The sequence below is a fragment of the Mesoplodon bidens genome (genome assembly GCF_964165515.1).
Source record: "Mesoplodon bidens genome assembly, contig: HAP1_SCAFFOLD_34, whole genome shotgun sequence".
In the NCBI taxonomy this organism is placed as follows: domain Eukaryota; kingdom Metazoa; phylum Chordata; class Mammalia; order Artiodactyla; family Ziphiidae; genus Mesoplodon; species Mesoplodon bidens.
In genome coordinates, this window is record NW_027672207.1 from 1,200,214 (window position 1) to 1,212,303 (window position 12,090).

Here is a 12,090-nt window from a genome sequence, read left to right on the forward strand (position 1 = left end):
TTTACACATTTTGTGGCTGTCCCTATTCACCGGTGGAAAGTGATACTTCTTTGTAGTGCAGATTTGCATTGCCTGCTTGCTTGCTTGGCCAAAAAGGGCGTATGCGTTATCTACTGAATATATTCAGGAGAAAACGCATATGCCCTTTTTGGCCAAGTGTGTCATTGTCGAAGTTGTGCCCCTCTTCCTATGCTTCAAAGGCGATTCCAACGTACATCTTGAAATCTGTCTCCTGCTATTCTGCCTCGCTTTCAAGTCCGCCTCGTTGCCTTCCCTCAACAGATTTTTGGACGATACTTGTCCTTTATTACTCTGCCAGTTTATGAATTGCTATGCCCTTGAGCTCCATTTTTCAACTCGTTTTTTGTGAGCTGTACTCAAGTCCAAAATTTTGGTTCAGGAACTATACTGGTTGCCGGTGGGTGGCTGAGACTCTGGTTAATTCTTCTTCCTGCGGGGAAATTAGAGTGACATGTGCCCGTCCAAATGCCTAACAGCTACTCTCTCATTGGTTCTCCCTCTTCCCTTCCATCCTCTTGCAAATTGGCAACCTGTGCGAACCAGAAGGTTAAAGGGGTTGTCTCTCCAAGTTGGGAGATTGATAGTAAAGCAGTTGGAAAGTCAAACCGGAGCACCAGGAGAGGGACTACTCGTTGAGTTTTAGAAACCATTTGTATTCACAGTGTGTCCATTCTCTAGGTTTCCCGTACATGTTATAGCTGTGGTAATATTCCCTTCAACATGGAGAGTTGGGACCCATGGAATGGGGGCCATGCATTTTTGCTTTAAACGGTCTGCATTTGCTCACCCAATCTCACCAACCCTATCAGTCCCAAGTGTACAGCCTTATGCCACATCCAGCTGTCATAGTAGGTACGGTCATTCCAGGTTTCATCAAAGACCCTGAAGGAATTGTAAAGAATTTCCCTGTTTTTTGATTTTGTTTTTGAAATTCCTTTTTATAGTGGGTTTGAGCTGATTCTCGCTGCCATGTTTATGCCACTCTACACACTTGATTCACTTACGGAGACATATCAAAACATAAGATTTAATATTCTTAATAGTGAGATCTATTACTCTGCGTGAAATGTGGGGTTTTGAGTCCCTTTCCCTGAGGAAGGTGTAGGTCTTGTCTATTCCAAAGTTGGTTTTAGAAATGGTTCCTGTGCTTATATCAAACTCTGGTTTTATGCATCACCCCACCTTTCCTTTCCCCTTAAGCAGGAATAAGAGTGTTTTCTAAATGTGAGACTCTGTTCTCTTTCCTAACTCAGTTCATGTGTAGCCATGTTTACAGGATCTTCATAAGTGATATCTTATGATAAGTTTCTTTTTCTGTGTGACTTATTTCACTTAGAATCATCGTACCTGAATCCACTCACTTTGCTGCTCCTGGTATTATGACATTGATTACATGGCTGAGGGATAATCCATCGTACGTAAGTACCACAATTTTTTGAACCATTTTTATATTTCCTGGGATATTTATGGTGTACCCAAGTTGAGGTTCTTGTAAGCAGTGCAGCCCTAAATTTGGGGGTGGCTCTGTCTTATTGATTTTCAGTTTTCACAAGGTATATTCCCTAGACTGGAAGTGCCCTTGGCTCTGTAGCTCTGTTGTTTACTTGTTTTAGGGAACACAATGCACTCCTCCAGTGAGGCAGTTGGCAATTTACATCCTGCCCATCAGCATAACAAGGCTCCCTGTGTTCCAGGGCCTGTCTTGCCTATCTGGTTTTTACACATTTTGTGGATGTCCCTTTTGACCGGTGGGAAGTGATACTTCTTTGTAGTACAGATTTGCATTGCCCGCTTGCATGCTTGGCCATAAAAGGGCGTATGCATTTTCTCCTGAATATACTCAGGAGAAAACGCATACGCACTTTTTGGCCAAGTGCGTCATTGTCGAAGTTGTGCCCCTCTTCCTGTGCTTTAAAGGTGATTCCAACGTACCTCTTGAAATCTGTTTCCTGCTCTTCTGCCTCGCTTTCAAGTCTGCCTCGTTCCCTTCCCTCAACAGATTTTAGGATGATAGTTGTCCTTTATTACTGTCCCAGTTTCTGAATTGCTGTGCCCCGCAGCTCCATTTTTCAACTCGTTTTATGTGAGCTGTACGCAAGTCCAAAATTTTGTTTCAGGACCTATACTGGTTCCCGGTGGGTGGCTGAGACTTTGGTTAATTCTTCCTCCTACCGGGAAATTAGAGTGACCTGTGCCCGTCCAAATGCCTAACACCTAGTCTCTCATTGGTTCTCCCTCTTCCCTTGCATCCTCTGACAAATTGGCAACCTGGGCGAACCAGGACCTTAAATGGTCTGTCTTTCCAAGTTGGAAGATTGATAGTAAAGCAGTTGGAAAGTCAAACCGGAGCACCAGGAGAGGGACTATTCGTTGAGTTTTAGAAACATTTTGTATTAACATTGTGTCCATTCTCTAGGTTTCCCGTACATGTTATAGCTGTAATAAAATTCCCTTCAACCTGGAGAGTTGGGACCCAAGGAATATGGGCCATGCATTTTTGCTTTAAAGGGTCTGCATTTGCTCACCCAATCTCACCAATCCTCTCAGTCCCAACTGTCCAGCCTTATGCCACATCCAGCTGTCATTGTAGATAAGGTCATTCCAGGTTTCATCAGAGACCCTGAAGGAATTGCAAAGAATTTCCCTGTTTTTTGGTTTTGTTTTTGAAATTCCTTTTCATAGAGGGTTTGAGCTGATTCTCGCTGCCATGTTTATGCCAGTCTACACACTTGATTCCCTTATGGAGACATATCCATACATAAGTTTTAGGATTGTTACTAGTCAGATCTATTCCTCTGCCGGAAATATGGGGTTTTGAGTGCCTTTCACTGAGGAAGGTGTAGGTCTTGTCTATTCCACAGTTGGTTTTAAAAACGGTACCTGTGCTTATATCAAACTCGGGTTTTATGCATCACCCCACCTCTCCTCCCCCCTTAAGCAGGCATAACAGTGTTTTCTAAATGTGAGACTCTGTTCTCTTTCTTAACTAATTTCATGTGTAGCCATGTTTACAGGACCTTCATAAGTGATATCTTATGATAAGTTTCTTTTTCTGTGAGACTTCACTTAGAATCATCGTACCTGAATCTACTCACTTTGCTGCTTCTGGTCTTATGATATTGATTTCATGGCTGAGGGATATTCCATCGTACATAAGTACCACAATTTTTTGAACCATATTTATATTTCCTGGGATATTTAAGGTGTACCCAAGTTGAGGTTCTTTTAAGAAGTGCAGCCCTAAATTTGGGGGTGGCTCTGTCTTATTGATTTTCAGTTTTCCCAAGGTATATTCCCTAGACTGGAAGTGCCCTTGGCTCTGTAGCTCTGTTGTTTATTGTTTTAGGGAACGCAATGCACTCCTCCAGTGAGGCAGTTGGCAGTTTACATCACGCCCATCAGCATAACAAAGCCCCCTCTTCTCCATGGCCTGTCTTGCCTTTCTGGTTTTTACACATTTTGTGGCTGACCCTTTTGACCGGTGGGAAGTGATACTTCTTTGTAGTGCAGATTTGCATTGCCCGCTTGCTTTCTTGGCCAAAAAGTGCGTATGCGTTTTCTCCTGAATATATTTAGGAGAAAACGCATACGCCCTTTTTGGCCAAGTGCGTCATTGTTGAAGTTGTGACCCTCTTCCTGTGCTTTAAAGGCGATTCCAACGTACCTCTTGAAATCTCTTTCCTGCTATTCTGCCTCGCTTTCAAGTCCGCCTCATTGCCTTCCCTCAACCGATTTTCGGACCATAGTGGTCATTTTTTACTCTGCCTGTTTGTGAATTGCTGTGCCCCTCAGCTCCATGTTTCAACTCGTTTTTTGTGAGCTGTACGCAAGTCCGAAATATTGTTTCAGGACCTATACTGGTTCCCGGTGGGTGGCTGAGACTTTGGTTAATTCTTCTTCCTGCCTGGAAAATAGAGTGACCTGTGCCCGTCCAAATGCCTAACAGCTACTCTCTCATTGGTTCTCCCTCTTCCCTTCCATCCTCTGCCAAATTGGCATCCTGTGAGAACCAGGAGTTGAAAGGGGCTGTCTCTCCATGTTGGGAGATTGATAGTAAAGCAGTTGGAAAGTCAAACCCGAGCACCAGGAGAGGGACTATTCGTTGAGTTTTAGAAACCTTTTGTATTCACAGAGTGTCTATTCTCTAGGTTTCCCGTACATGTTATAGCTGTATTAATATTCCCTTTAACCTGGAGAGTTGGGACACATGGAATGGGGGCGATGCATTATTGCTTTAAATGGTCTGCATTTGCTCACCCATTCTCACCAATCCTCTCAGCCCCAAGTGTCCAGCCTTATGCCACATCCAGCTGTCATTGTAGATAGGGTCATTCCAGGTTTCATCAGAGACCTTGAAGGAATTGTAAAGAAGTTCCCTGTTTTTTGGTTTTGTATTTGAAATTCCTTTTTATAGTGTGTTTGAGCTGTTTCTCGCTGCCATGTTTATGCCAGTCTAGACACAATTGATTCCCTTCCAGAGACATATCAATACATAGGTTTTAAGATTCTTATTGGTCAGATCTATTACTCTGCGCGAAATATGGGGTTTTGGGTCTTTTTCACTGAGGAAGGTGTAGGTCTTGTCTATTCCACAGTTGGTTTTAGAAACGGTAACTCTGCTTATATCAAACTCTGGTTTTATGCATCACCCCACCTCTCCTTCCCGCTTGAACAGGCATAAGAGTGTTTTCTAAATGTGAGACTCTGTTGTCTTTCCTAACTCAGTTCATGTGTAGCCATGTTTACAGGATCTTCATAAGTGATATCTTATGATAAGTTTCTTTTTCTGTGTGACTTATTTCACTTAGAATCATCGTACCTGAATCCATTCACTTCGCTGCTCCTGGTCTTATGACATTGATTTCATGGCTGAGGGATATTCCATCGTACATAAGTACCACAATTTTTTGAACCATATTTATATTTCCTGGGATATTTAAGGTGTACCCAAGTAGAGGTTCTTGTAAGCAGTGCAGCCCAAAATTTGGGGGTGGCTCTTTCTTATTGATTTTCAGTTTCCCCAAGGTATATTCCCTAGATTGGAAGTGCCCTTGGCTCTGTAGCTCTGTTGATTACTTGTTTTAGGGAACACAATGCACTCCTCCAGTGAGGCAGTTGGCAATTTACATCACGCCCATCAGCATAACAAGGCTCCCTGTTCTCCAGGGCCTGTCTTGCCTTTCTGGTTTTTACACATTTGTGGCTGACCCCTTTTACCGGTGGGAAGTGATACATCTTTGTAGTGCAGATTTGCATTGCCCGCTTGCTTGCTTGGCCAAAAAGGGTGTATGCGTTTCGTCCTGAATATATTCAGGAGAAAACGCATACGCCCTTTTTGGCCAAGTGCATCAATGTTGAAGTTGTGGCCCTCTTCCTGTGCTTTAAACGCGATTCCAACGTACCTCTTGAAATCTGTTTCCTGCTATTCTGCCTCGCTTTCAAGTCCTCCTCATTGCCTTCCCTCAACCGATTTTCGGATCATAGTGGTCATTTATTACTCTGCCAGTTTGTGAACTGCTGTGCCCCTGAGCTCCATTTTTCAACTCGTTTTTTGTGAGCTGTACGCAAGTCCAAAATTTTGGTTCATGACCTATACTGGTTCCCGGTGGGTGGCTGAGACTTTGGTTAATTCTTCTTCCTGCTGTGAAATTAGAGTGACATGTGCCGGTCCAAATGCCTAATAGCTACTCTCTCATTGGTTCTCCCTCTTCCCTTCCATCCTCTGCCAAATTGGCAACCTGTGAGAACTAGGAGTTCAAAGGGGCTGTCTCTCCAATTTGGGAGATTGATAGTAAAGCAGTTGAAAAGTCAATCCGGAGCACCAGGAGAGGGACTATTCGTTGAGTTTTAGAAACCTTTTGTATTCACAGTGTGTCCATTCTCTAGGTTTCCCATACATGTTATAGCTGTAGTAATATTCCCTTCAACATTGAGAGTTGGGACCCATGGAATGGGTGGCCATGCATTTTTGCTTTAAAGGGTCTGCATTTGCTCACCCAATCTCACCAATCCTATCAGTCCCAAGTGTCCAGCCTTATGCCACATCCAGCTGTTATTGTAGATAGGGTCATTCCAGGTTTCATCAGAGACCCTGAAGGAATTGTAAAGAATTTCCCTGTTTTTTGGTTTTGTTTTTGAAATTCCTTTTTATAGTGGGTTTGAGCTGATTCTCACTGACATGTTTATGCCAGTCTAGACACACTTGATTCCCTTACAGGGACATATCAATACATAGGTTTTAAGATTCTTACTAGTCAGATCTATTCCTCTGTGGGAAATATGAGGTTTTGAGTCCCTTTCACTGAGAAAGTTGTAGGTCTTGTCTATTCCACAGTTGGTTTTAGAAATGGTTCCTGTGCTTATATCAAACTCTGGTTTTATGCATCACCCCACCTCTCCTTTCCCCTTAAGCAGGCATAAGAGTGTTTTCTAAATGTGAGACTCTGTTCTCTTTCCTAACTCAGTTCATGTGTAGCCATGTTTACAGGATCTTCATAAGTGATATCTTATGATAACTTTCTTTTTCTGTGTGACTTATTTCACTTAGAATCATCGTACCTGAATCCACTCACTTTGCTGCTCCTGGTCTTATGACATTGATTTCATGGCTGAGGGATATTCCATCGTACATAAATACCACAGTTTTTGGAACCATTTTTATATTTCCTGGAATATTTAAGGTGTACCCAAGTTGAGGTTCTTGTAACCAGTGCAGCCCTAAATTTGGGGGTGGCTCTGTCTTATTGATTTTCAGTTTTCCCAAGGTATATACCCTAGACTGGAAGTGCCCTTGGCTCTGTAGCTCTGTTGTTTACTTGTTTTAGGGAACGCAATGCACTCCTCCAGTGAGGCAGTTGGCAATTTACATCCCGCCCATCAGCATAACAAGGCTCCCTGTTCTCCAGGGCCTGTCTTGCTTTTCTGTTTTTTACACATTTTGTGGATGTCCCTTTTGACCGGTGGGAAGTGATACTTCTTTGTAGTGCAGATTTGCTTTGCCCGCTTGCTTGCTTGGCCAAAAAGGGCGTATGCGTTTTCTCCTGAATATATTCAGGAGAAAACGCATACGCCCTTTTTGGTCAAGTGCGTCATTGTCGAAGTTGTGCCCCTTTTCCTGTGCTTTACAGGCAATTCCAACGTACCTCTTGAAATCTGTTTCCTGCTATTCTGCCTCGCTTTCAAGTCCGCCTCGTTGCCTTTCCTCAACAGATTTTTGGACGATAGTTGTCCTTTATTAATCTGCCAGTTTGTGAATTGCTGTGCCCCTGAGCTCCATTTTTCAACTGGTTTTTTGTGAGCTGTACGCAAGTCCAAAATTTTGGTTCAGGACCTGTACTGGTTCCCGTTGGGTGGCTGAGACTCTGGTTAATTCTTCTTCCTGCCGGGAAATTAGAGTGACATGTGCCCGTCCAAATGCCTAACCGCTACTCTCTCATTGGTTCTCCCTCTTCCCTTCCATCCTCTGCCAAATTGGCAACCTGTGCCAACCAGGAGGTTAAACAGTTTGTCTCTCCAAGTTGGGAGATTGATAGTAAAGTAGTTGGAAAGTCAAAGAGGAGCACCAGGAGAGGGACTACTCGTTGAGTTTTAGAAACATTTTGTATTCACAGTGTGTCCATTCTGTAGGTTTACCGTACATGTTATAGCTTTAGTAATATTCCCTTCAACCTGGAGAGTTGGGACCCATGGAATGGGGGCCATGCATTATTGCTTTAAAGGGTCTGCATTTGCTCACCCAATCTCACCAATCTTCTCAGTACCACCTGCCCAGCCTTATGACACATCCAGCTGTCATTGTAGATAGGGTCATACCAGGTTTCATCAGAGACCCTGAAGGAATTGTAAAGAATTTCCCTGTTTTTTGGTTTTGTTTTGAAATTCCTTTTTATAGTGGGTTTGAACTGATTCTCACTGCCATGTTTATGCCAGTCTAGACACACTTGATTCCCTTACGGAGACATATCAATACATAGGTTTTAATATTCTTACTAGTCAGATCTATTCCTCTGCGGGAAATATGGGGTTTTGAGTCCCTTTCACTGAGGAAGGTGTAGGTCTTGTCTATTCCACAGTTGGTTTTACAAACGGTACCTGTGCTTATATCAAACTCTGGTTTTATGCATCACCCCACCTCTCCTTCCCCCTTAAACAGGCATAAGAGTGCTTTCTAAATGTGAGACTCTGTTCTCTTTCCTAACTCAGTTCATGTGTAGCCATGTTTACAGGATCTCCGTAAGTGATATCTTTTGATAAGTTTCTTTTTCCGTGTGACTTATTTCACTTAGAATCATCATACCTGAATCCACTCACTTTGCTGCTCCTGGTCTTATGACATTGATTTCATGGCTGAGGGATATTCCATCGTACGTAAGTACCACAATTTTTTGAACCATTTTTATATTTCCTGGGATATTTAAGGTGTACCCAAGTTGACCTTCTTGTAAGCAGTGCAGCCCTAAATTTGGGGGTGGCTCTGTCTTATTGATTTTCAGTTTACCCAAGGTATATTCCCTAGACAGGAAGTGCCCTTGGCTGTGTAGCTCTGTTGTTTACTTGTTTTAGGGAACACAATGCACTCCTTCAGTGAGGCAGTTGGCAATTTACATCCCGCCCATCAGCATAACAAGGCTCCCTGTTCTCCAGGGCGTTTCTAGCCTTTCTGGTTTTTACACATTTGTGGATGTCCATTTTAACCAGTGCTAAGTGATACTTCTTTGTAGTGCAGATTTGCATTGCCCTCTTGCTTGCTTGGCAAAAAGGGCCTATGTGTATTCTCCTGAATATATTCAGGAGAAAACTCATACGCCCTTTTTGGCCAAGTGCATCATTGTCGAAGTTGGGCCCCTCTTCCTGTGCTTTAAAGGCGATTCCAACATACCTCTTGAAAAATGTTTCCTGCGATTCTGCCTTGCTTTCAACTCTGCCTCGTTGCCTTCCCTCAACAGATTTTTGGACGATAGTTTTCCATTATTATTCTGCCAGTTTGTGAATTGCTGTGCCCCTGAGCTCCATTTTTCAACTCGCATTTTGCGAGCTGTACGCAAGTCCAAAATTTTGGTTCAGGACCTATACTGGTTCCCGTTGGGTGGCTGAGACTTTGGTTAATTCTTCTTCCTGCCGGGAAATTAGAGTGACATGTGCCCGTCCAAATACCTAACAGCTACTCTCTCATTGGTTCTCCCTCTTCCCTTCCATCCTCTGCCAATTTGGCAACCTGTGCGAACCAGGAGCTTAAAGGGACTGTCTCTCCAAGTTGAAAGATTGATAGTAAAGCAGTTGGAAAGTCAAACCGGAGCACCAGGAGAGGGACTATTCGTTGAGTTTTAGAAACCTTTTGTATTCACAGTGTGTCCATTCTCTAGGTTTCCCATACATGTTTTAGCTGTAGTAATATTCCCTTCAACATGGAGAGTTGGGACCCATGGAATGGGGTCCATGCATTTTTGCTTTAAAGGGTCTCCATTTGCTCACCCAATCTCACCTATCCTCTCAGTCCCAAGTGTCCAGCCTTTTACCACATCCAGCTGTCATTGTAGATAGGGTCATTCCAGGTTTCATCAGAGACCCTCTAGGAATTGTCAAGAATTTCCCTGTTTTTTGGATTTGTTTTTGAAATTCCTTTTTATAGTTGGTTTGAGCTGATTCTTGCTGTCATGTTTATGCCAGTCTAGACACACATGATTCCCTTACAGAGACATATGAATACATAGGTTTTAAGATTCTTACTAGTCAGATCTATTCCTCTGCCCGAAATATGGGGTATTGAGTCCTTTTCACGGAGGAAGGTGTAGGTCTTGTCTATTCCACAGTTGGTTTTAGAAATGGTACCTGTACTTATATCAAACTCTGGTTTTATGCATCACCCCACCTCTCCTTTCCCCTTAACCAGGCATAAGAGTGTTTTCTAAATGTGAGACTCTGTTCTCTTTCCTAACTCAGTTCATGTGTAGCCATGTTTACAGGATCTTCATAAGTGATATCTTATGATAAGTTTCTTTTTCTGTGTGACTTATTTCACTTAGAATCATCGTACCTGAATCCACTCACTTTGCTGCTCCTGGTCTTATGACATTGATTTCATGGCTGAGGGATATTCCGTCGTACATAAATACCACAATTTTTTGAACCATTTTTATATTTCCTGGGATATTTCAGGTGTACCCAAATTGAGGTTCTTGTAAGCAGTGCAGCCCTAAATTTGGGGGTGGCTCTGTCTTATTGATTTTCAGTTTTCCCAAGGTATATTCCCTAGACTGGAAGTGCCCTTGGCTCTGTAACTCTGTTGTTTACTTGTTTTAGGGAACACAATGCACTCCTCCTGTGAGGCAGTTGGCCATTTACATCCCGCCCATCAGCATAACAAGGCTCCCTGTTCTCCAGGGCCGGTCTTGCATTTCTGGTTTTTACACATTTGTGGATGTCCCTTTTGACCGGTGGGAATTGATACTTCTTTGTAGTGCAGATTTGCATTGCCTGCTTGCTTGCTTGGCCAAAAAGGGCGTATGCGTTTTCTCCTGAATATATTCAGGAGAAAACGCATACGCCCTTTTTGGCCAAGTGCGTCACTGTCGATGTTGTAACCCTCTTCCTGTGCTTTAAAGGCGATTCCAATGTACCTCTTGACATCTGTTTCCTGCTATTCTGCCTCGTTTTCAAGTCCGCCTCGTTGCCTTCCGTCCACAGATTTTTGGACGATAGTTGTCCTTTATTACTCTGCCAGTTTGTGAATTGCTGTGCCCCTGAGCTCCATTTTTCAACTCATTTTTTTGAGATGTACGCAAGTCCAAAATTTTGTTTCAGGACCTATAGTGGTTCCCGGTGGGTGGCTGAGACTGTGGGTAATTCTTCTTCCTGCCGGGAAATTAGAGTGACATGTGCCGGTCCAAATGCCTAACAGCTACTCTCTCATTGGTTCTCCCTCTTCCCTTCCATCCTCTGCAAAATTGGCAACCTGTGCGAACCAGGAGGTTAAAGGGGTGGTCTCTCCAAGTTGGGAGATTGATAGTAAAGCAGTTGGAAAGTGAAACCGTATCACCAGGAGAGGGACTACTCGTTGAGTTTTAGAAACCTTTTGTATTCACAGTGTGTCCATTCTCTAGGTTTGCCGTTCATGTTATAGCTTTAGTAATATTCCCTTCAACCTGGAGAGTTGGGACCCATGGAATGGGGGCCATGCATTATTGCTTTAAAGGGTCTGCATTTGCTCACCCAATCTCACCAATCCTCTCAGTCCCAAGTGTCCAGCCTTATGCCACATCCAGCTGTCATTGTAGATATGGTCATTCCAGGTTTCATCAGAGACCCTGAAGGAATTGTAAAGAATTTCCCTGTTTTTTGGTTTTGTTTTGAAATTCCTTTTTATAGTGGGTTTGAACTGATTCTCGCTGCCATGTTTATGCCAGTCTAGACACACTTGATTCCCTTACAGGGACATATCAATACATAGGTTTTAATATTCTTACTAGTCAGATGTATTCCTCTGCGGGAAATATGGGGTTTTGAGTCCCTTTCACTGAGGAAGGTGTAGGTCTTGTCTATTCCATGTTGGTTTTTAGAATGGTACCTGTGCTTATATCAAACTCTGGTTTTATGCATCTCCCCACCTCTCCTTGCCCCTTCAGCGGGCATAAGAGTGTTTTCTAAATGTGAGACTCTGTTCTCTTTCCTAACTCAGTTCATGTGTAGCCATGTTTACAGGATCTTCATAAGTGATATCTTATGATAATTTTCGTTTTCTGTGTGACTTATTTCAATTAGAATCATCATACCTGAATCCACTCACTTTGCTGCTACTGGTCTTATGACATTGATTTCATGGCTGAGGGATATTCTATCGTACGTAAGTACCACAATCTTTTAAACCATTTTTATATTTCCTGGGATATTAAAGTTGTACCCAAGTTGAGGTTCTTGTAAGCAGTGCAGCCCTAAATTAGGGGGTGGCTCTGTCATATTGATTTTCAGTTTTCCCAAGGTATATTCCCTAGACTGGAAGTGCCCTTGGCTCTGTAGCTCTGTTGTTTACTTGTTTTAGTTAACTCAATGCACTCCTCCAGTGAGGCAGTTGGC